Here is a 22,321-nt window from a genome sequence, read left to right on the forward strand (position 1 = left end):
TATAGAAAGAACACAATGGGTACTTAGCTATATTAAGTATTCTTCAGGGTACATTATTTATAAATCCCTTGTAATTCTCAGTGACTTTTTTTTGTTTCATGTTTTTTATTGCACATGTAGTATACGTATCTCTTGGGGGAGAGGGGGGGATTGTATCTGTATATACTAAGGCTAAGTGCACACGTTGCAGATTTTTCGCTTTTTTTGCTATAAAAACTATATAAAACCGCAAAAAAACGCTCACATTAAGCATCCTATTCAATAGAATGCAATCCTCATTTTTTGTGCACATGCTGCATTTTTTTCCTGAGCGGAATCACATTCCAGAAAAAAACGCAGCATGTTCATTAAATTTGCGGAATCGCGGGGATTCCGCACACCTAGGTATGCATTGATCTGCTTACTTTCTGTATGTGGCTATGCCCACCATGCGGGAAGTAAGCAGATCATGTGCGGATGGTACCCAGGGTGGAGGAGAGGAGACTTTCCTCCACGGACTGGGCACCATATAATTGGTAAAAAAAAAAAAGAATTAAAATAAAAAATCGTGACATACTCACCTTCTGATGGCCCCGGAGTCCTCCCGCCTCTCAGCGGTGCACGCGGCCGTTTCCGTTCCTATAGATGACGTCGGGGTCACATGACCGCGACGTCATCGAAGGTCCTGCACACACACCATCTATAGGAACGGAAGCCGCTGGGGAGATCGGGACGTCAGAAGGTGAGTATAACCATTTTTTAAATTATTTTTTAACATTCTATCTTTTACTATTAATGCAGCATAGGCTGCATCAATAGTAAAAAGTTGGTCACACTTGTCAAACACTATGTTTGACAAGCGTGACCAACCTGTCAATCAGTTTTCCAAGCGATGCTACAGATCGCTGGGTAAACGCTAGCATTCTGCAAGCTAACTATGCTTGTAAAACGCTAGTTTTCTGCGGGAATATGCATGCCAATTCCGCATGCGATATACCCGCGGCAGGAGGCGCAGAATTGCTGCAGAAATTTCCGCGGCAATTCTGCAACGTGTGCACTTAGCCTAATACGAACACATTAAAGGGAACCGGTCAACCACAAAATTGAAGGTGAGCTAAGCCCACCAGCATCAGGGGCTTATCTATAACATTCTGTAATGCTGTATATAAGCCCCCAATGTATCCTGAAAGATGAGGAAAAGAGGTTAGATTATACTCACCCAGGGGCGGTCCGCGACGCCCATAGGATCGGACCGCCTGCGTGAGTATAATCTAATCTTTTTCTCATATTTCAGGATACATCGGGGGCTTATCTACAGCATTCCAGAATGCTGTAGATAAGCCTCTGATGCCGGTGGGCTTAGCTCACCGTCGATTTTGGGGGTGACAGGTTTCCTTTAAATGCTGCGGTCAGATTAACAGTGGCAGTTAAGGGGTTAACAGCTGCAATCTGAGCTCTTTTTATTCTCGGAAAGCCACATTAAAATAGGTCTGTAATTGTAATGTGCTTTTAAGTAGATGGGATTTAAATACTGCATGTGCTTTTTATCTATAAAGTTTAGCGTTAGGACTCACAAGTGTGAGGACCCTTGGCACAGGTTGCAAGCCTACATATCTTGGCCAAAATATCAACTAATACCTCATATTATTTATATACCGTATATACTCGAGTATAAGCCGAGATTTTCAGCCCAAATTTTTGGGCTGAAAGTGCCCCTCTCGGCTTATACTCGAGTCAAGGTGGGCGGCAGGGTCGGCGGGTGAGGGGGAGAGGGCGCTGAGGCATACTTACCTAGTCCTGGCGATCCTGGCGCTGTCCCTGCCGTCCCACGGTCTTCAGTGCTGCAGTTCTTCCCCTCTTCAGCGGTCACGTGGGACCGCTCATTAGAAAAATGAATATGGACTCCACTCCCATAGGGGTGGAGCCGCGTATTCATTTCTCTAATCAGCGGTGCCGCTGACCGCTGATAAAGAGGCTGTGGCACCGAAGACCAGCTGTGACAGGCAGAGTGAGCGTCAGGATCGCTGGGACTAGGTAAGTATTTTATATTCACCTGTCCGCGTTCCAGCCGCCGGGCGTCGCTCCATCTTCCCGGCGCCTCCATCTTCCCGGCGTCTATCTGCGCTCTGACTGTTCAGGTCAGAGGGTGCGATGACGGATATAGTGTGCGCGGCGCCCTCTGCCTGATCAGTCAGAGCGGAGAGAGACGCCGGGACCGGAAGCTGGGAGCTGCAAGCAAGAAAGGTGAGTATGTGTTTTTTTTTTTTTTTTATTGCAGCAGCGGCACAGATTTATGTGGAGCATCTATGGGACAAAATGAACGGTGCAGAGCACTATATGGGGCACAGATATGGGACAATAATGAACGGTTCAGACAGATATGGGGCAATAATGAACGGTGCAGAGCACTGTATGGGGCACAGATATGGGACAAAATGAACGGTGCAGAGCATATATGGGGCAAAGCTATGGGACAATAATGAACGGTGCAGAGCAGAGCACTGTATGGGGCACAGATATGGGACAAAATGAACGGTGCAGAGCACTATATGGGGCAAAGCTATGGGACAAAATGAACGGTGCAGAGCAGAGCACTGTATGGGGCACAGCTATGGGACAAAATGAACGGTGCAGAGCATATATGGGGCACAGATATGGGGCAATAATGAACGGTGCCGAGCACTATATGGGGCACAGATATGGGACAATAATGAACGGTGCAGATCATATATGGGGCACAGATATGGGGCAATAATGAACGGTGCAGAGCACAGTATGGGGCACAGATATGGGACAATAATAAACGGTGCAGAGCATATATGGGGCACAGATATGGGACAATAATGAACGGTGCAGAGCACTGTATGGGGCAGAGCTATGGGACAAAATGAACGGTGCAGAGCATTGTATATGGGGCACAGATATGGGGCAATAATGAACGGTGCCGAGCACAGTATGGGGCACAGCTATGGGACAAAATGAACGGTGCAGAGCACAGTATGGGGCAGAGCTATGGGACAAAATGAACGGTGCAGAGCATATATGGGGCACAGATATGGGGCAATAATGAACGGTGCAGAGCATATATGGGGCACAGATATGGGGCAATAATGAACGGTGCCGAGCACAATATGGGGCACAGCTATGGGACAAAATGAACGGTGCAGAGCACAGTATGGGGCACAGCTATGGGACAAAATGAACGGTGCAGAGCACTATATGGGGCACAGCTATGGGACAAAATGAACGGTGCAGAGCACTATATGGGGCACAGCTATAGGACAAAATGAACGGTGCAGAGCACTATATGGGGCACAGCTATGGGACAAAATGAACGGTGCACAGCACTATATGGGGCACAGCTATGGGACAAAATGAACGGTGCAGAGCACTATATGGGGCACAGCTATGGGGCAATATGAACAGTGCAGAGCACTGTATGGGGCACAGCTATGGGACAAAATGAACGGTGCAGAGCACAGTATGGGGCAGAGCTATGGGACAAAATGAACGGTGCAGAGCATATATGGGGCACAGATATGGGGCAATAATGAACGGTGCAGAGCATATATGGGGCACAGATATGGGGCAATAATGAACGGTGCCGAGCACAATATGGGGCACAGCTATGGGACAAAATGAACGGTGCAGAGCACAGTATGGGGCACAGCTATGGGACAAAATGAACGGTGCAGAGCACTATATGGGGCACAGCTATGGGACAAAATGAACGGTGCAGAGCACTATATGGGGCACAGCTATAGGACAAAATGAACGGTGCAGAGCACTATATGGGGCACAGCTATGGGACAAAATGAACGGTGCCAATCAATACCATCCTGCCAATCAATACCATGTAACAATTGACTGGTAATACAGTTTTTTCTACCATCTGACAAAGCGGCAGGAGAACTAGAAAAGTGAAAATATATTTAGATACAATTCACTTCTTTTATCTATGTGTTCTATGGGTGCTAACTAGTGATGAGCGAGTGTACTCGTTGCTCAGGTGGTCTCAGAGTATTTGGAAGTGCTGGGAGATTTAGTTTTTGTTGACGCAGCTGCATGATTTACAGCTGCTAGCCAGCCTGAGTACTTGTGGGGGTTGCCAGGGAATCCCCACATGTATTCAAGCTGTCTATCAGCTGTAAACCATGCAGCTGAGGTGACGAAAAGATTCTCCGAGCAGTTACAAATACTCGGAGACCACCCGAGCAACGAGTACACTCGCTCATCACTAATGCTAACATTTCTCTCGGATTTCCAGGGACATTTGCAGCCAGTACATACACAGTACAATAAGTTCCCCTCCATTACTGCTGGGAAGGCCAGTGCTCAGAAAATCTCATGACAACGGAGTTGATAAGGCCGGGTTCACATTGCGCTGCTTTCGTCAGTTAGACGGACTACGTTACACTGCGGCCTAACGCGGTGTAACACAGTCCGCTAACGCCGCCATCAATTCCTATGTCGGACGCATCACTAGCACACGCCCACAATGGGCGTGCGCTAGCGATGTGCCGTCATTGAGTGACGGACCCTGAGACGCGGGCTGTAGCGTTTCCGGGTCCGTCACTGCTAGCGCAGATACAGCTAGCAGATGCCCTAGCGCGATGGAATGTCGGCACTTGCTTTTACAGCAACCCGTTAACGTATGTGTTGAACGGGCTGCTGTTAACGCATTGTGAACCCAGCCTAAGCCAAACCCTTCACCACAAATGAAGGGTACTTCAGTACTCCAATATTCAGGACATTGTACAGTGTGTGGGCAGGATCAAGACATACTTACACATATTCTTATACAATTAGCAGGAAGACAAAATGACATGTTTTAATGTTTAAAAAGGAACATGCATCCCTTATTAACTAACAATTCTGCAGCATCTTTTAATCTTTTATTAGAACTCATTCATTATACTGTTCCTCTATTAGTCCACCAAGAAAATTATAAGGAAATTTTTAACCAGGTATTACCAATTGGGCTAGGATCACACATATCCAAGTGACATCCACAAAGGACTACATTAGGGTTTCATTGGAATCCACAAAAAACAAGACTCATGAAAATCCAAGAAGAGCCATTCATTATTTTGAGACTCATGGAATAACTATTGGATTCTCTCTTACCTCTGTCCCAGCAGTATTTGTATTTTTCACAACCTCACAAACGTGGCAGACCATGTTTTCCATATGTCTAAAAAAAATGACAAACTGCCAAGACTGGAGGCCAAAAAGTGTCTAAAAATGATTACATCTGTCTAATAATAGTGAAAGGCTCCATTGGAGTTGAATCCCCAAAAAACAGGATTCCAACAAGAACCCCAATGCAGCAGACGGCGTGCCGTAGCCGAATCATGTCAATACAGTGCGTTTCCACATAGTCCAACACTGTCAGCTCTGACTTGATACTGCCAATTGGCTAATGTTTGATGATTATTGTGTACCCCTCCTTTTGTTAAGTCATCAATATGAAATTGGCATTGATCCAACCTCATGCAGCCCCAATGGTCAGCCATTCAGAGCTTTGGCAGAGGCCGGATGTAAGCAGCATTGCACCTGAACACAACACTTGTACAGAGCGGTTTCAATCTGGTGCCTTGCACTGTGTACATTCGGGGGTCGAAAAGCTGCTAATGTCTGATTGCTGAGGATGCCGGATGTTAAATACCTACCCATCTGATATTGATGACCTATTCCCATGATATTTATGGGAGATATATTTTTGGCATTGTGGGGAAGGGATGAACATGACGCATCCACTCATCAGTGTAGGCCTATTCTAACCCCTTCAACTTCATGGTCCAATAGCCAATGCTATAGCTGTCATATTTCATTTCTATCAAAAGATAAAATCGCGATAAGAAACATGACGACAAAATCTACCACCTGGGACCTTCAGGGCTGGAGATATCCTGTAAGTTGGGGGTCTCGAAAAATTCTGAAGGGCTGAACACATCCTACAACCAGCCCCGTCAAGCTCATCAAGGGAAGTTATGCGAGCGTAATTTTGATCTAGTAAACAGCTGTAATTAATAATAATCTATATTTATAGCGTGCCAACATATTCCGCAGCGCTTTACAGTAATTGGGTTTGGTTCATCGCTCATTCTGGAAGGCACAAGTTTGCTTGTTTGTCCCATTTTCTCCTGAGTGCCTCAATCCAATAAACGCTGAACCATTTCCGTGATATCAGGTTTAGTAATTTTCTTGTATTATTCCTTTTTAATTCACGACTATATATATATATATATATATATATATATATATATATATATATATATATACATATATACATATATACATATATACACACACACACATTATATATATATATATATATATATATATATATATATATATATATATATATATATATATATATATATATATATATATATACCGTATTTTTCGGACTAAAAGACGCACTTTCCCCCCCCCCCCCCCCAAAAAAAAGGGGGGGAAATGGGGGGTGCGTCTAATAGTCGCAATGCAGGCTTACCTAGGTGGCAGAGGTGCGGTGGCAGAGGTCCGGTGGCAGAGGTGCGGTTGCGAGGGTGTGGCGGCAGAGGAGGCGCAGTAAGCGGGGTCCCTTTCCCCGGTATGGTGATGCAGCAGGCCCGGTATGCAGCAGAGCCGGGTGAATCCTCTTGTTATCGGTGGTGGCGGCCATTTTCCGTAGGCCGCGCGTGCGCAGATGGAGCGCTCTGCTTCCCGGGGCTTCAGGAAAATGGCCGCCGCGATCTCCATCTGCGCACGCGCGGCCTCCCGCGGCCATTTTCCTGAAGCCCCGGGAGCAGAGCGCTTCATCTGCACACGCGCGACCTCAGGAAGATGGCCGCGCCCACCGTTAACAAGAGGATTCACCCGGCTCTGCTGCATACCGGGCCTGCTGCATCACCATACCGGGGAAAGGGACCCCGCTTCCTGCGCCTCCTCTGCTGCCACACCCCCGCCACCGCACCTCTGCCACCGGACCTCTGCCACCTAGGTAAGCCTGCATGGTACGCCAGGGACCCCTCTCACGCCATACCTCTCACTGCACCTCCTGATCCCAGCACCTCCTGATCCCAGCACCTCCTGATCCCAGCACCTCCTCATCCCAGCACCTCCTCATCCCAGCACCTCCTCATCCCAGCACCTCCTCATCCCAGCACCTCCTCATCCCAGCACCTTCTCATCCCAGCACCTCCTCATCCCAGCATCACCCCACCTTGCCTCCTGTGACCCTGCTCTGCCACCGCCATAAGATACTGTAAATTCGGACAATAAGACGGACCCCCATGTTATAAAAAAATCTTTTTTTCTGCAATTTTCACCCCAAATTTGGGGTGCGTCTTATGGTCCGGTGCGTCTTATAGTCCGAAAAATACGGTATATATATACCGTACTATATATATATATACCGTATTGTTTTGCTCCCATTATGTATTATCTTGTTTATTATTTATAAACACTGCCTATCTGGATTAAAAATATACAAATTAATATCTCTGGTCCTCTTGCTCTGTAGACCGCACCCCTGAAGCCATACGCTACCTGTAAAGGGTGTCCAACTGGTCTGTTTAAACAATTGGTGGTGGCAGCTAGTAGTGGCTTATTTTTTTGCTGTTATTGTGGAGTTGGCAGTGAACATACTGGGGTACATATATATTCCATGTGTTGGAGTCGGAGTTGTATATACCAAACGCTCACTGAGTTCCCCAATAACTGGCCTAGTAGTGCAAGCAGCCGTGGCCTCATCAATTGCGTAATTGTCCTGATGATTGGAGGCAGCGGAGTGGCATTTCCTGACATATCGAGGGCAGTGATGGGATCTGGGTGATCTCTCCGGTATCTTCTGTGACAAATTTGTAACAGTGGTGGGATCTATATGACCCTCCCCCATAGCGGTTATCCTTGACAGCATGGAAAACCCCTTAAATGGGGTTAAAAAAACTGCATTAGTGCCACATATACATAAGAATGTCATAAATACTAAGTGAATTAAAACTAATTAAACCAAAACTAAGCGACCCCATGACCTGCTGTAACTTGCCTTTAAATATTTGTCAGAACAGCAACAAAACAATCACTAAGCATTTGCTACACCTAGTTATAGGACATGAGACACCAAGAGGACAAAGATTGTATAACTAAAATAAAAGTATTACCCCCCTTTCAATGCTCATGCAATCCAGTAATATAATGCATGGCCAGTATGCCAAGTACTCATGCCAGTCTATGTTCAGCTTCTGCTTGGAGAGGTCATGTTTATTTATAGACAGATTATGCCTGATCTCATCATAGTAGTAACTATAGATCCTACTGTACATATATTAATCACTATATACCGGGATCCACAATCAACACTGAAGCATACAATACATATGTATAATTGTCCACAAGGATCCACATAGGAGTAATGAATAACATATATAATGATTATCACAGTAGTTACTATAGATCTCACTTTACACATAAATCTTTAAAGAGCTGTAGGAGAGCTCAGTACAAAATAGGGTCTTTTCCAAGAGATATGGTAGGTGATATAATCAGATTAGACTCACCTATTCAAACTGATAAAGCATATCATGTTGAAAATCAGCTGCAGCAGATCCAGGAGTCAGCAAGTGACCATGAGACATCAAGGATGAAAGGGATTAGAGGACGGTTTCCATGCTTGCTGAGACATAGCTCCCAGTCCCTTCTTCAGGACAGACCACAGATACTTTGAGGTCTTTACCGAAGAAGTCATTTGTAATTCAAAACGAGTTGAATAAACCACTGTTTCGTTTAACCTCACTGGGATATACAGGTGCTTTTCACAAAATTAGAATATCATCAAAAAGTTAATTTATTTCAGTTCTTCAATACAAAAAGTGAAACTCATTATATAGAGTCATTACAAACAGAGTGATCTATTCCAAGTGTTTATTTCTGTTGATGTTGATGATTATGGCTTACAGCCAATGAAAACCCAAAAGTCATTATCTCAGTAAATTAGAATACTTTTTAAAATCATTTTTCAAGCTGGTGTTATAATCAGAAATGTTGGCCTACTGAAATGCTTGTTTCAGTAAATGCACTCAATACTTGGTTGGGGCTCCTTTGGCATCAGTGACTGCATCAATGTGGCGTGCCATGGAGGCGATCAGCCTGCGGCACTGCTGAGGTGTTATGGAAGCCCAGGTTGCTTTGATAGCAGCCTTCAACTCGTCTGCATTGATGTGTCTGGTGTCTCTCATTTTCCTCTTGACAATACTCTATAGATTTGCAAGTGATACTGTTGTTTTTATTGGTACTTTTGGCAGTGCAGACAGGTTCCAAGTCCTGCTGGAGAAAGAAATTTCCATCTCCAAAATGCTTGTTGGCAGGGGAAAGCATGAAGTGCTCTAAAATTTCCCGGTCGACGGCCGCGCTGACTTTGGTCTTGAATAAAACACAGTGACTTTTGGGTTTTCATTGGCAGTAAGCCATAATCATCAACATTAACAGAAATAAACACCTGAAATAGATCACTCTAATTTTGTGAGAAGCACCTGCATGTCCCAATAACTATCAGCAAGCACGGAAACCATACACTAATCCCTTTCATCCATGATTTACGTATAAATTGGGATCCACATTCCAGGACTGTAACATGTACAACACAGTTCTTCACAGTAGTAAGTACAGATCCCATTGTAACACATATACTTCACTATGTACAACGATCCTCAATGCAGGACTGAACATATATAGTATAGCTCATCTCAGTAGTTGCTATAGTTCGAACTCTACGTATTATAATGTGTATGATATATATACACTGCTCAAAATAAAGTGAGCACTAAAGTATCACATCCTGGATATCACTGAATGAAATATTCCAGTTGCAAATCTTTATTCATTACATAGTGGAATGCGTTGAGAACAATAAAACATAAAAATCATCAATGTGAATCAAAATGAATTTCCCATGGAGGTCTGGATTTTCAATAATACTCAAAATCAAAGTGGAAAATTCAATTACAGGTTACCCCAACTTCAGTGGAAATGCTCCAAGACAAGAAAATGATGCTAAGTAGTGTGTACCGCCTCCAAGTGCCTGTATGATCTCCCTGCAATGCCTGGGCATGCTCCTGATGAGGCAGCGGATGGTCTCCTGAGGGATCTCCTCCCAGACCTGGATTAAAGGGAATCTGTCACCCCCTGGACGCATTCAAGCTATTACTATGGTCATACAGAAAGGTTAAAATAGTCTCAACTGTATGCCTCATAGGTGCGGTCTAGTTGTGGAGAAATAGTTTTAATGTTTTATGTTAAAGGTAAAGTGTCTGCAGGATTGTGCCGAGTAACCTACAGAGAGTGTCAGGTTGGCGTCTATACGGATTAAAACGATACCTAGGTTGATGAAATCCGTCTTGTGGTTGTTAATATTTACTTTCACTTTTGAGTTAATGACATGCTTGTGCTCCGTGTTGGGGCTCTTCATGTGGTGCTCTAGTTAGGTATTCATCAGTATGACTTCTGACAGGTCACTAATCCATCTTGGAGGAAATTTTTTTCTTCTCTAGCAACATGGTGCCACCAGGGCCGGCGCAGTAGCAGCTGGCGCCATTTTCAAACAGATTTTTTTTTTCCTGCTGACAGGTTCCCTTTAATGATTTGAGAAGAGACAAATGTTAGTGGCCTGCTGGAGGTCCATTTTCAGGGCTCTGGCACTGCTCCCCTGTTCCTCCTTGCACAGAGGAGGTAGCAGTCCTGTTGCTGGGTTGTTGCCCTCCTACGGCCCCCTCCACATCCCCTGGTGTACTGGCCTGTCTCCTGGTGTCGGCTCCATGCTCTGGACCAGGGGTGTCAAACTGCAATCCTCATGTTTCCAGGATTTCCTTGTACTGCACAGGTGATAATTTAATCACCTACACACATAATGATTACAGCACCTTGTGCAAAGCTAAGGAAATCTTGAAAACATGCATGGTTTGCGGCCCTCGAGGAATGCAGTTTGACACCCCTGCTCTGGACACTGTGCTGACAGACACTGCTACCCTTCTTGCGACTGCTCGCATTGTTGTGCCATCTTGTATGAGCTGCACTACCTGAGCAATTTCTGTAGGTTGTAGACACCCTCATGCTACTGTACTTCTAGGGTGGAGAGCAATGACAAAATGCAAAAGTGACCAAAACAATAGCCAAAAAGGATGAGAACAGAGAGGTGGTCTGTGGTCCCCAACTGCAGAACCACTACTTTACAGGGTGTGTCTTCCTAATTGCCTATCATTTATACCTGTTGTCTGTTCCATTTGCACAACAGCTGGAGAAATTGATACACTATCAGTGTTGCTTAATAACTGGACAGGTCGATTTCACAGAAGTGTAATTTACTTGGAGTTACATTGTGTTGTCTGTGTTCCCTTTATTTTTTTTTTAGCAGTGTGTATCATATACACACAAACAAGGATCAACAATCTAGGACCGAATTATACCATGCATAGTACAGCTAAGGCTACGTTCACATTTGCGTTGTTGTGTTCTGCGTCGGCGACGCAACACACAACGCATGCAAAACGCTGTGTTTTGTGACGCATGCGTTCATTTTTATAGCGCAAAAAAATGCAACAAGCAGCGTCCTCTGCGCCCTGACGATTGCGCCCAAAAAACGCATGCGTCACAAAACGCATGTCCATGCGCCCCCCCATGTTAAATATAGGGGCGCATGGCGCATGCGTTGCCGCGGTTGAGCCCGAAGCACCGCAAATGTGAACATAGCCTAATTCCAGCAGTGACTATAGATCCATTGTAAGGGAGATGTCTATAGTTTTCTTTCGTACTTTTTCTCAATTTACAGTCAGACAAGTTGAGCACAAGTTTTTGGAAAGGAAGTAAAGCACTAAACAAGTTACACAATACTGAGAAGTGGCTGAATGGCAGGGTAGCAATGTACATATTAGGCTGGGGTCACACTACGTTATGGTAGTAGATGGACTGTGTTACAACGCGACATAACGAGGTGTAGAGCAGTACGTTAACGCTGCCAATAACCTCTTTTCGGGCACATCGCCACATGCCATAATCCGCATGCAATAGCAATGTGCCGTCATTCAGTGACGGAGCCTCGGATGCGAGCTGCAGCGTCTGAGGCTCCATCACCGTAGCACAGATTAATCATCTGCGCTAGCGGTATGGCATAACGCGATGGCGTGTATGCTATAGCGTTAACGCAGTCCGTCAACGCTGTGCGTGGAACGGGCTGCTTTAATGCAGTATGAACCTGGCCTTAATGTATTGTAAAGCTTACATACACTTACGGAGACCGATCACCCATCTATCAGATGCCCTCACACAGCTAAATTATCGGGAGCAATAGCACACAATAAACAATCTCAATACTGCAAAACAGAGCAACCTAAGGAAGCGGTTGCTGCCTGGAAAAACAGACTGTTTCTCTCGTCCAACTGAGGCTATGTGCCCATGTTGCAGATTTCTGTGCGGATTTAGGCTACGTTCAAATTTGCGTTGTGCGGTGCTGCGTCGGCGACGCAATGCACAACGCATGCAGAAACGCATGCAAAACGCAGCTTTTTGTGACGCATGCATTCTTTTTTTCATGATTTTTGGCGCAGAAAAAACTGCATCATGCAGCGTTTTCTGTTGCGCCAAAAAAACGAATGCGTCACAAAACGCAAGACAACGCATGTCCATGCGCCCCCCCATGTTAAACATAGGGGCGCATGACGCATGCGTCGCCGCAGCTGCGCCCGACGCAGCCCCGCACAACGCTAATGTGAACGTAGCCTTACCGAGGATTTGCAGCGTTTTTGTGCGGATTTCACCTGCGTTTTTACACCTGCAGATTCCTATTGAGGAGTAAACCACTGCGGAATCCGCACAAAGATTTGACATGCTGCAGAAAATAAACCGCAGCGTTTCCGTGCAGTATTTTCCGCACCATGGGAACTGAGGATTTGGTTTTCTATAGGATTACATGGTACTGTAATCCTGATGGAAAACTGCTGCGAATCTGCTGCGGATCCGCAGGCAAATCCGCAACGTGTGCACATACCCTTATATGGCTTTCGAGACTTTTCAGCTATGATTATTGCTGCAAAATGCAGATGCAGCCACACACACACGACTGTACATGTTACCTCAAAACCTACAGATATAACACATATATAGAGGTTCGGGAATGGGTAGTACCTTTTACTAACATGGTTTAATTAGAACTTGTAATGGGGGAGGGGGTGAATCGGTGTTAACTTGATGGGTAACTATACTTTCAACAAACTTTGCAGAATGGGCTGTCATGTGACTACATGAGCATTAAGACTACTTCTGGCCATTATAGGACTTGTGTCCTGTATTTTCACCAGTTTTTAGCTGGTGGTAGAAGACTAGCTTCTGATATCTCCCATACACAGGACACACAGATTCCTGTTCTTCATTCCTTAGCTAGCACACAGACAGAAAAAAGCAACAGCTATGAAGAATTTATACAGCAGTACTGAGCAGTGTAGATGTATATCCAGCTCTAGGGCAAGAAATAACACTTATTAGAAAAGCAAGCAATGATATGTATGCCTCTCCCGCTGCTTGTTTTCCCATTCTGCTCATCACTCCAGCTACCACATTCGCTCTGTATAAAGTATTATAGGTGTGACCTGACCCATCACTGTGTTGGCAGTCAGATTGAGTTGTGGCATTTTTCTCAAAGTGAATGAGAGCGTTCAGGAGGCAGAGCAGATAGAAAACAATAGCTCACAAAAAGGGAGAAAGAAGCAGAATTCTCTGATATTACAATGTTTTGAGTATTCACCTATACCATTTATTGATTTATGCAAAGTGTGCTGAATGTACAGGTCAAAAAAACTCAGCCAAAGACGCAAAGTGCTCAGCGGAGCACTCCTGCCCCTTGAGACATTGGTGGGGGTCTCCGCATCCATACCCTAACTTATCACTTTGACGTATCAGACGTTTGAGGAAATTGGAGGTACACTTAGCCTACATGAAACATGTGCAGCCATCTTACTAATACGGTAATCTAAAATATGACTAAAGGCAGTAATGAAGTTGTAGGCCCAAAGTCTGAAGTAGCATTAATCAGAAACTCTGCTCTTTCCATGTTAGGTTTCAAACAGATCAATACACAGTTTCCTACACTGGCACAATAGTTATGCATCTATATACACACATATAATACTGTGCAAAAGTTTTAGCCAGGTGTGGAAAAATTATTAAGTTTTAATTTTTTTTATCAATTAACAAAAATGCAAAATGACTAAACAAAATCAAACATTTGGTGTGACAGCACTTTTTCCATAAAACAGCATCAATTCTTCCATGTACACTTGCACACAGTTTTTGAAGGAGCTAATCAGGGAGGTTGCATCAAACATCTTGGAGGACCAACCACAGATCTTCCTGCACCCCAATCCCTATGTTTTAGTGCATAGTGAAGTCGTTTTGGCCTTGTTTCCATGTTGAAGGTATGACTTTTAGGCAGCAATTCAAAGCAGCATGAACCTCTTGAAACCCCAGTCTGCCTTGAAATTTTTGCCTTCGCGAGGCGAGCTGATGCAGTATATGTAACTTGTGTATTACTACTGTGCTTAGTCTTGTGATGGTGTATGACCAGAGAAAGGAAACAGTCTTCCATAGACTCACCTTTGTAGTAGAATTTAGCCATTCCTCACCCAGTTTTAAGCCTACTACACAGCAGTTTGTGTCAGTTAATGAATAGTGTTGAGCATTCCGATACTGCAAATATCGGGTATCGGACGATATTCGCTGTATCGGAATTCTGATACTTTTGCGATATCGGATACCGGAATCGGAAGTTCCCATAGTGCAATGATGCACTATAATGGAGTGTGGGCGGTGCGTGGGCGGAGACTGCATGTGTGTGTGTGGGCGGGGTCTGTGCGGGCCTGCCAGGGGTCTGTGCGTGCCTGCCGGATCCGTCGCTGTGCGTTTTTTCGCCAGACAGAAAAACCGTTGCTCCAGCTTTTTTGATGGATCCGGCAAAAAACGGATGAAATGTGTGGCCATCAGGCACAATCCGGCGCTAATACAACTCTGTGAGAAAAAAACGGATCCGGTGGAAAAAAACAGATCCTGCAAATGTGCTCGCAGGATGCGTTTTTTACACATAGACTTGTATTAACGTCGTGTTTTGGTGGACCATCGGCCCAAAAAAAATGTTCAATTGAACGTTTTTTTGTCCGTCGCGTCCGCCATTTTCTACCGCGCATGTGCGGCCAAAACTCCGCCCCCTCCTCCCCGGACTTCAGAATGGGCAGCGGATGCGCTGAAAAACGGCATCCACTGCCCACATCGTGCACAAATTTCACAACGTGCATCGGTACGTCGGCCCGACGCATAACGACGGACCCGTACCGACGCAAGTGTGAAAGTGGCCTTAATGAGCATTTAATTTAAAAAAAAAAAAAAAAAAAAAAAAACGGAAAAAAACAGCGTGGGCTCCCATGCAATTTTCTGCGCCAGAGGGGTAAAGCCGACGACCGGGGTCCAATATTTGTGGCCTGCTATGAATATAAGCCAGGTTAATAACGGAGAGGCGTCAATAAGACGCCTATCCATTATTAATCCAATAGTAATAAAGGGTTAATAAAACACACACACATTAGGAAAAAAGTATTTTAATATTCTTCATTTAACCATACTTAGCATACTTCAGCGCCTGCAAAAAACGTAAAATAATAAACCGTATACTACCTGTCCGCCGTAGTCCAATTAATAATGAGTGTCCCATGACGATCTCCCCTAAAGAACAGTGACATCACCCGATGTCACTGCTCTATAGGACCCTCAATGACACACTGCCAGGAGACAATGGCTCCTGCAGTGCATCACTGAGGTTACTATAGTTCAAAGTCTCACTTTATGGCAATTACTGCATGGGAAAATTTCTCACACGGCAATGCCAAAAGTGAGACTAGGGACTATTTTTTTACAGCGGCGGAGGAATACAGTGCGGAAGGATACCTTCCTCCCATCATTGTGTTCCTGGAGCCCCAGGAGAGCGGTCGCATCAGCTGATGCTGCCGTTCTCCACGGGAGATAGTCGTGGGACACTCGTGGATTTCTGCGGACAGGGAGTATATTCGTTGTTAGTTATTTCAATCTTTTTTACAGGTGACACTGGCTTCGGGGATCAAAATGACAAGTAATGGTGAGTATGTACTCTATGTTTAATGTACTGTAGGTCTGTATGTATAGCCCGCACAGAGCCCCCGGCAGGCGCGCAACAGAGCCCCCGGCAGGCCCGCACAGAGCCCCGGCAGGCCCGCACAGACACACACAGTGTCCGCCCACGCACCGCCCACACTTTCCCCCCCTCCGGAACAGGATGTAGAAGGACAGAAAGGGCTTATTTACATTCCGGTATTTGTGTCCCATTGACTTGCATTGCTATATCTGATATTTTTTGGATATTGGCCGATCCAATTGGATACAGATACGGTACTTATGGATATCGGAAGGTATCGCTCAACACTATTAATGACTCTTTCAACCGACAAATGAAAATCGTGATCATTATCACTTGTTTGGCACAATTGGTTACTCATACAGCCGACTATTATCCTACAAAATCCCTGACTTTGTCAAAGTGTACCTAGAAGAAATTATGTTGTTTTGAAGGCAAAGGGTGATCCCACCAAATATTGATTAGATTTAGATTTCTCTTCAGATCATTCACTTTGAATGTTGTTAATTGATTACACTGGTATAGAGTAATTTTGGTGTCAACAATGCCTGATCGGTTTTTGTACTAAGTTTACGGTGCTGATTAAGAATAGGACTTTGGTTTTGACAGATTGGCTCTAGTTTCTCAGATATTTAATAATTAATTACAGTTGAATTCGGACTTCAAAGAGTCACTTCTCTAGCACTGTAAGCCTACAAATTGAAATACAAAATAATTATATGGGATATCTTATTACCTACGACACTGTAAAAAGCGTCAAAAGACAGACAAATAGAGCAAAAGCTACTGCATTTGTAATCACACCCAAGTTGCATTGGGAGAATGATTCATTTTCATGGATGAATTATCTAAAAAACTAAAACCAATTCAGCAAAACTAATGGTACTTTTCAATTTAGCACCCTCTAATACCATAAATCCATTAAAAAAAAACCTGGCACCTGAAGAAGAAAAAAAAAGATTTTATACCTGTGTTATTAACCCCTTTTTTAAAGTAATCTTACTCAATAGCATTTTTCCAATACCTACATAAAACCGTTACAACATATAAATATATAAAGAAAATCATGAGTATAAATGATATTAGACAGGTAACATTTCCAGGGCAAACGCTGAGTAGCACGAGATGAGATCAATAATACTAAGACTGATAGGAAACCCTCAGAATTATTAATACTGAGATATACTGTAATCAGAGACATGTCACCAGGGTGAGCAGTGTTGTCCAAGTACAACAGCTGTTCTAAAAGCAGAGGCAATCACCCACCTTCCCGTCCAGTAACGCAGGCATTATAAGCAGGTTATACAATTATCTGCGCTGACCAAGGGGCCTCATAGCAAAAACTGAATTGAGGTCCAACATAACTATTAATACATTTACAAACAGAGGTTACCATTCCCCAGGGTTCTTTACACAATCTGACACTGTCAGCACAGATTGGGTACTGTCATAATGTGCGGAGACACAGCTTCGTCCCTCGGTGCTAAATACCCATATATATATAAATAGTTCAGTAACAATAAAAGAAGAGCAGCACAAAGAATTGTAACACAATATTCAGAAAATTTGCTTTATTGTGGAAATTCAATAACTTACTAACAGTTCACATCAGGAGATTTGTCAGGTCGCCTTTATGAAGCATGTGATGCAGAATCGGTCCCTTCCCTCCATCTCTCTACATTCCACAACTCTACTGCTCACTTTCGGGTTCTGCTTCCTAGGTAGTTACCCTACTATGTAAATACACTTTGCTTGCTCAGGTTTGCTTTAGAAGCAGCTGGAACATTGAGGTGAGAACTTGCAGATGTCTTTCCAATATGCCTATTTGATACCTAGTTTGCTCATATTATTGCTCAGCTAACAATAAGGGTACCGTCACACTGAAACGACGCTGCAGCGATACGACAAAGATGTCGATCGCTGCAGCGTCGCTGTTTGGTCGCTGGAGAGCTGTCACACAGACAGCTCTCCAGCGACCAACGATCCCGAGGTCCCCGGTAACCAGGGTAAACATCGGGTTACTAAGCGCAGGGCCGCGCTTAGTAACCCGATGTTTACCCTGGTTACCAGCGTAAACGTAAAGAAAAACAAACACTACATACTTGCCTTCCGCTGTCTGTCCTCGGGTGCTGTGCTCTCCTCTGCACTGTCAGCGCCGGTCAGCCGTAAAGCAGATCGGTGACGTCACCGCTGTGCTTTCTGGCTGGCCGGCGCTGACACAGGATGCAGGAGGAGTGCAGAGAAGCAGAGCGCCGGGGACAGACAGCTGAAGGTAAGTATGTAAAGTTTGTTTTTTTTACGTTTACGCTGGTAACCAGGGTAAACATCGGGTTACTAAGCACGGCCCTGCGCTTAGTAACCCGATGTTTACCCTGGTTACCAGTGAAGACATCGCTGAATCGGCGTCACACACGCCGATTCAGCGATGTCAGCGGGAGGTCCAGCGACGAAATAATGTTTCAGGCGATCTGCTACGACGTACGATTCTCAGCGGGATCCCTGATCGCAGTAGCGTGTCAGACACAGCGAGATCGTAACAATATCGCTGGAACGTCACGGATCGTGCCATCCTAGCGATCAAAGTGCCACTGTGTGACGGTACCCTAAGGGTACCGTCACACAGTGGCACCTGTGTGACGGTACCCAAAGGGTACCGTCACACAGTGGCACTTTGATCGCTAGGACCCTAAGGGTACCGTCACACAGTGGCACTTTGATCGCTAGGACCCTAAGGGTACCGTCACACAGTGGCACATCTTGCACTGAATTACTGTACCCAATTTAATATAAATTTTAGGAGTTGGATTTGGTCCATTTTATACAGACTCCACAGCACTGCTGCTGACATAAGACATACTCACATGTAACAACACACATTTTAGGGTGTCATTGATTAAAAGGTATCCGTCACCTATCCTGATATGTCGGTTTTAGATAATATCTGTACACCCTATAAAATTCCTGGAGCATGTTTTCCTATGCAGAGTTCACACATCAGTAATTCCATTGCTCTGTTCCATTAGGAAGAATGGGGCACTAAAAATTATTATATCGGTCCATCTTGGCTCTGTTTTCTGGCAGACGTCAGAACAGGAATAAAAATCGTGCAAGCTGAGCTTGCTCCTGGATAGTTGAGACAAGTGCAAGCTGCACTTGGAGGATATTTAGATACCATTCTTTATTCAAAGAAGATAAAATAATTACAGATATTGGAAATACAAGGATTAAAAATACAAAATATATTACTTGCACATTTTTTCATCACACAATGGTGGGATGGCATTGCAGTATGAACAAGGCTTCAGAATGAAGCCACCCTGAAGGTCGCCCTGGGTCTGGATAGGTCAGCAATACCCTAACTGCAGACATCTTCTAGTTCACAGATAGAACACTCAAGAAAGTTATTTTTTTTGGGGGGGGGGGGAATCCACACAGCGGAGCAATTTACATGTATATTTATTCATCGCGGAGAAAAAATATTTTTGCATGGGATATATGGGAAAAGATACAGTGAGTGCTACCAGGAGTCCTGTGCAAACAGTAAAGCCTCCTGAGACCATCCATGGAGAGTGGGTTCACTCACAATTCTGCCTAAGAATAAAAAGAATGTCATCTAATCCTCCAAATGATCCAGTGACAATTTGATGATGAGCAATACTTTTCCCACCATGATGAAGCATCATGTCACAGGACAAAAGTGATAACTAGGCGGCTCGGGAAACAAAACACTTGTGTAAATGGCCAAGAAGATCGCAATCTCACTGAGAACCTGTGATAAATATTTTTTTAAAAAAAACAAACGAGCGTGCAAGCAAAAACACAGAAATGATGATAAACTCCAAGCACTAATCAGACAAGAATGGGTCATCGGTCAGGATTTGGCCCAGAGGTGGAGATCTAGCTGCCAGGACAAAGGGCAGAAGCCTTCAAAAATAGGGGGTTAACGGCGTAAATATTGGGTCTTGGTATAAACTTGATATTTTTGTCACTAAAAGTTGAAAAACTTCTTAAATCTTTAGAATTGTAGTTCAGTAACCATAGAAACATCTGTCTGAGATGAAAAAACACAGAAGGAGCAAACTTTGCGAAAACCAAAATGCGTCAGTCTTAAAACTTCTGGCCACAACTCACATATAGATATTTTTTAATTCTCACACACAAATGCATATAAATTATCTATATAGACATCATTATGCACACCTTATATGTATATATATATATATATATATATATATATATATATACACACATTGCTGCAGTATGTGTACACACAGTAGCAGTCAGCCCTCCTTCCCTCCCTCCATCCCCTGCACTCGGTGTCACAGCCTCGCAGCTCTCCCGCCTGCACACTACTCTCCAGCTGACAGACCCCACTCTCCAGCAGCTCCTTACCTCAGGGGGCTGCAGCCTCTCCCCCCAGGGAGGTGGTCGGTCCCTGCTTCCCCCAGGGGAGGAGGAGAACGAGCGCTTGTGTCTCCTTGCTTTCCTCCCTGCCGCACATTTAATCCGCGGGTGGCTGCTCCGTCCGCACGAGCTGTGGCAGTAAATGTGGCGAGAACCTGCCCCGCTCGTCCCAGCGTCAGCTGCAGCCTTCAGCCGCTCAGCAGCGCCACCTGCCTGGGGTAACGCGTTCTCCGCCGCTCAGCACCACGCCCCCATCCGTCAGCCGTAGCCCCCGGCTGCGCACGCATAGTATTCACGTTCTAGTTCCACCTACTGGGAGTTGTAGTCACTAGTCTGGAATCTCCTAGAGCTAACAGGTGTCTGCAGCCCATTAGCTCGCTGTAAGCGCAGCCGCCATGTTTATGAAGCCACAGAGTAATGTTACACAGGTAATAAAACGCCAACAAAATGTCCGCCTATACAGACCCATAAAGTATGGGACTATGGAACTCTACCGCTAGAAAAAAAACACTACGCCATCAATAAAAGCACTTCCCCTTTAAATCACGGATGCGCAATTCCACAACTTTATTGGTAGCGCGTTCATGACAGTACACAATGCGGCGCGTGTGCTCTGATACAAGCAGCGCGCTCCCACCTCACTGTCACTCAGCTCCGCCTCCAGTGTGAGCCGCACTGCTTCGGTGTGTGGTTTGTAAATAAAGTGACGTCACGTGATGAGACCTAGCCAATCGGGCGTCATATAAGGCCGCCACTTTCCTTCTAGTAACCGCTGACAATCTCTTCTGGACTGTTCCTATTGGACGAAGGTTGCGGGGGCAGCCAATCAGTGCAGAGAATAAAGGAGGTGGTCGAGGCTGAGTGGCCTTGAACTCTTCAGCCAGCAGCAGCTATTTGGCAGAATGTGCGCAGTTTTGTCTGGTGTTTTCTACCAATAAAGTTCATTAGAACAAGTGATGCAGGTCCTCCCTGGGTTCAGTAGCTCGCTTTGCTGTCAGTGAATTGACACATGCATGTGTTATTATAGGGGGGCTCAATGAGAGGAAAATATAAAATGAATTCAGAAATTAAAGGGGTTGTCCAGGACTTTCATATGGATGCCCTGTTCTTAGGGCGCAGTCAGATAGGTACGCAGTGCACAGACTGGCCGGCAGCCCTCCCTACCCAAGCATGACAGTTTCATGTATTCCTATGCCGCTGTCACACTCGGGGCAGGAGAGCCGCCGGCCAGTCCGCGCACTGTGACCCCATCACACTCCGTCTGACTGCGCCCTAAGGATAGGTCATCAATGTCTGATTGGTGGAGGGAGACGCCCAGTATTCCTGCCAAGCAGCCGTACCCGCATCTGGCCGCGCCAATATTCCATTGATAGAGCTGAGCACAGCTGATTGGCGGGCATGCTGCCCTCTTCCCCCATCAATTAGATATTGATGACCTATCCTAAATAAAAGTCCCGGACAACCCCTTAGGTTATACATGTATGATCACCAATTGCTGAGACCCCCAACAATTATCCGAATGGTGCTGTGATGAGAATATTGACCACTGCTCCATTCATGAGCTGCAGAAGGGGTGGTCTCACATGCTCACTACTCCATTCACAGGGGGACTTTAAAGGGACTCTGTCACCTGAATTTGGAGGGAACAATCTTCAGCCATGGAGGCGGGGTTTTGGGGTTTTTGATTCACCCTTTCCTTACCCGCTGGCTGCAATATTGGATTGAAGTTCATTCTCTGTCCTCCATAGT

The 22,321-nt window shown here is 45.0% G+C and overlaps 1 protein-coding gene across 1 annotated transcript in view; it reads right to left on the reverse strand.

The window, feature by feature from the left end:
• Positions 1-20,857, reverse strand: part of LOC138664827 (signal transducer and activator of transcription 5B) — a 233,500-nt gene extending 212,643 nt beyond the window's left edge. The window contains exon 1 of the mRNA XM_069751807.1: positions 20,561-20,857. The gene's annotated coding sequence lies outside the window, so the exon portion shown is untranslated. The remainder of the gene's footprint in view (positions 1-20,560) is intronic.
• Between the last annotated feature and the right edge of the window lie 1,464 nt (positions 20,858-22,321).

This window comes from Ranitomeya imitator, chromosome 2, assembly GCF_032444005.1.
Source record: "Ranitomeya imitator isolate aRanImi1 chromosome 2, aRanImi1.pri, whole genome shotgun sequence".
In the NCBI taxonomy this organism is placed as follows: domain Eukaryota; kingdom Metazoa; phylum Chordata; class Amphibia; order Anura; family Dendrobatidae; genus Ranitomeya; species Ranitomeya imitator.